The sequence below is a fragment of the Euleptes europaea genome, chromosome 17, assembly GCF_029931775.1.
Source record: "Euleptes europaea isolate rEulEur1 chromosome 17, rEulEur1.hap1, whole genome shotgun sequence".
Classification (NCBI taxonomy): domain Eukaryota; kingdom Metazoa; phylum Chordata; class Lepidosauria; order Squamata; family Sphaerodactylidae; genus Euleptes; species Euleptes europaea.
Window position 1 is genome coordinate 45,466,173 of NC_079328.1, and position 3,876 is coordinate 45,470,048.

The window sequence follows — 3,876 nt, forward strand, 5'->3', positions numbered from 1 at the left end:
CCCAGCCAGAAAGGAACAGTAGGGATTTGTTTCTGCTACTTTGTAGGAACGTGCCCTGTGCACTGAGCCACCTGGTTATGCCAGACTGAAGTCTCCATCTCCAGCAAGTCTCAATAAATGCATTCAGGAAGATCTTGGCTTCCATCACAGACCTGTAGTTTTCTTTTTCTTTTTTAAATGCAAGCTATCAATATGATTCTTGAACATTTGGGTCTCTCTCTCCTAGAAGTCTGCATGGGATATGGGGCTTTCTCCCTTTCTTTCAGTCCTTGTCCTTGACTTTTTTTCCTTACCCTTTTGTCTTTTTTTTTTTTAAATAAGATGTTCTTGTCAGCCATGTTGTCTTGTACTCTGAAGGGGATTCTTTCGTAGTGCAAAATGCAAGTTTGTTTATTCCCTGTCCTTGTACAAAGATACCACGGAAAGTATTTTTCAAAGTCTCTAATTAAAAATCAGCCAAATGAGCTCTGTTGAACAAAACTGTGAACTTGAGCGGAAAGGTGTGCAAATGAGCTTTGTTATGCTTGGATATTAGTCATGGGGGGCAGGATGGTGGGGCCTTCCAACAGTCTCTTTGATATTTCTTTGTACATATAAAGCTGCCTTACAGTGCACCGGACCATTGGTCCAATATTGCCAGCCCTGACTGGGTTTTCCCAAAGCTCCCTTGAGGTCTTTTTTTGTTAGAGTTGGGCATCTTCTGCATGCATGCACTCTACATTAGAATCAGAGTTGGAAGGGATCACCGGGGTCATCTAGTCCAACCCCCTGCACAATGCAGGAAATTCACAACAACCTCCCCCCACACCCCCGATGACCCCTATGCCATGCCCAGAAGATGGCCAAGATGCCCTCTCTCTCATCATCTGCTTAAGGTCATAGAATCAGCATTGCTGACAGATGGCCATCTAAACTCTTCTTCAAAACCTCCAGGGAAGGAGAGCTTATCACCTCCCGAGGAGGCCTGTTCCACTGAGGAACCGCTCAAACTGTTACAAAATTCTTCCTAATGTCTAGACAGAAATTCTTTTGATTTAATTTCAACCCGTTGCTTCTGGTCCGACTTTCTAGGGCAACAGAAAACAATTCGACACCCTCCTATGGCATTCTGTCTTGTCTTGACTGCAGGCCAGTTCCAGCATGGTGAGATGAATTTCTTAAGGAATGGGTTGAAAAGTGCCAACAGACGGCTGTATGAAAGGGGGAGGTGAAAACACAGGGGATCAGGTGAGCAGGGGATGCAAGACCCTCAGCAGTTCTGAAGCTGATGACCTGGTTAACCTCACATTGAAGAAGATCAATTCTTCATGTACAATGACATCTCTTTAAAAAGCTAGATATGAGCAAATGGATTTTTCTTCGATACGTGAACAGTAGTCACAGCTTTGATAAGAAGCTTATGTCTATGATGTAAAGCTGGAACAATAGTTTCAATACAGTTTGGAAGATAATCTTATTTGGGGAGGGGTGGAGGAAACAACCTGAAACGCACCTGGTGGGTCCTTTGGTGATCTCCGGAAAGTGGGGCTGGGTTACCACAAGGGGCAGGCTTTTGGGAAGATTGGGTTGACTTGACAGCTGGGCCAAGTTTCGGGCTCCATCTCTGCTCTTATCATGCTTCTGAGGCCACTCTTCTTTTGATGGGCTGGTGGTTGAATTGGGCTACAAAGGTCTTTTATGGTTTTTTCATTCTGGTCTCTAGTAGAGTTTGTAAGGTCCGGACATGACACTCGCCCCTCCTTGGCATCTATGCCTGGCAAGCTGAGCAGAGCTTTCCATGCTTCATTCTGGGGAAGAATAACCATGTTCAGGAGCAGGCAAAAGTAGGGCTTTGTCAAGGGGTCGCTGTCCTCATTCATTAAAAAGAGCAACTCCGCATTTGACAAGGGTGAAACAGAAAGGGACACAACCCTCTGCATTCTTTGGCTTTAATTAAAAGTGTCACTAGACACTTTCGGCACAGACTATCAAGCCAAGAGGAGGCAAAAGGAAGAATATGGCTTTGTTTCCCCTGTATCTACAAGTTGTACCCATAATTTAATCACAGTGCTAATTAAGAGGTCATCTATAGATCAACTCTATACCAGCTTTCCCCCAAGTTCACAGGGGTTGGTATTTTTACATTAAGTCATTTGGGGTCAATATGGCCCAACAGAGTCTGCTTTCATCAATCAGAACTGATCAATGCTGAAGAGATGTGTTTATGGGAGGCAAGCATGGGGCAACCTAAGTGGACCTCCACCCACTTAAATGGAACTACTTATAGAGGCAGGGTGTCAGGTCCCAGGACCAGAGGAGCGTGGTCACAAGAAGTACGAGTTCAAAGCTGAGGGTCAGAAACAGGTAAATGCAGTGCAAGAGAACAGTCAAAGTCCAATCCAAAGTCAAAGATACACAAAGGGTTTCAGGTTAGTAGCACAGAGTGAAAACACAAGTTGTTCCCACAGCAGCCTGACTGCTAACATTTGTTTAAAAAGTCCAAGAGGACTCAGCTGTTGCTGATTCCTCTGACTCAGCAGTCCTTGCCAGAGGAAGCTCATCCTCCTCAACGCTGTCAGCTGGCATGGTTCTCAGTAGAGCTTGCAATCTTGCACTTCTCCTATGGTGGAGGAGGAGGGTTCAACCCCTTTGGTGTGGGGGACTGCTGCTGGGTCCAGGTGAATCCTCTGCTCTGGGTGGTTGTAGGCCTGGGGCACAGTCATCTGCCTGCACTTGCTCTGTCTGCTGTGGTTCCTCCCTGTCACTGGCAGCTGTTTTCAGCTCTTCTACTACTGAGGAAGCCTCAGTAGACTGATCTCTGGAAGAAGCTTCAACAGGCTGACCCATAATACAGGGTCACTTATGAATGTATTAACTCTGTTATTCTACATTTGGCCCTCACCAGACTAGCCCCATCTCCTCAGATCTTGGAAGTTAAGCAGGGTCAGCTGTGGTTATACTTGGATGGGAGACCACAGAGGAAATCTAGGGTTGCTACACTGAAGGAGGCAATGGATAAACTACCTCTGCTCTTCTCTTGACTCAAAAACTTAATGGGATCACCATTGATCTCCCATAACGTGACAGTCCCCCCCCCCCCAAAAAAAGCCATAGGTTAGATTTCAAACAGTTGAATGTGGAAATTGATTCCATAGTAAAGCCTTTTTGGAGAAACAGTTTGCTGTAGTGGTTAAGAGTGGAACGGTGGACTATGATCTGGAGAACCGGGTTTGATTCCCCACTCCTCCACATGAGTGGTAGAAGCTAATCTGGTGAACTACATTTCTTTCCCCACTCCTACACATGAAGCCAGCTGGGTGATCTTGGGCCAGTCACACACTCTCAGCCCCACCTACCTCCTAGGGTGTCTGTTGTAGGGAGGAGAAGGGAAGGTGATTGTAACCCGGTTTGATTCTTCCTTAAGTGGTAGAGAAAGTTGACATATAAACACCAACTCCTCCTCCTCCTCCTTGTTTGGCGTGATATAAAGATGGCATTAGATCTGAGATTCAATCATGTGAACAAAACCTAAGATTGAATGGATTTGCATTGGAACAATAAACCAAAGTCATAGGAAGCTGATAGACTTTAATGAAACTTCCAGAAAAAGATTTCTGGATGTGAGGTAAGCTACATTTTCCATACCTTTATGTCAACACGTGACACAGAGTTTGGCATAGTTAACAAGTGCATGGTCTTCCCAGTTAACATAGCCTTGTCCATCACTAGAGCCCCGTGGCACAGAGTGGTAAGCTGCAGTACTGCAGTCAAAAACTCTGCTCTGCTCACGACCTGAGTTCAATCCCGACGGGAGTCAGTTTCAGGTAGCCGGCTCAAGGTTGACTCAGCCTTCCATCTTTCCAAGGCTGGTCAAATGAATACCCAGCTTGCTGGGGG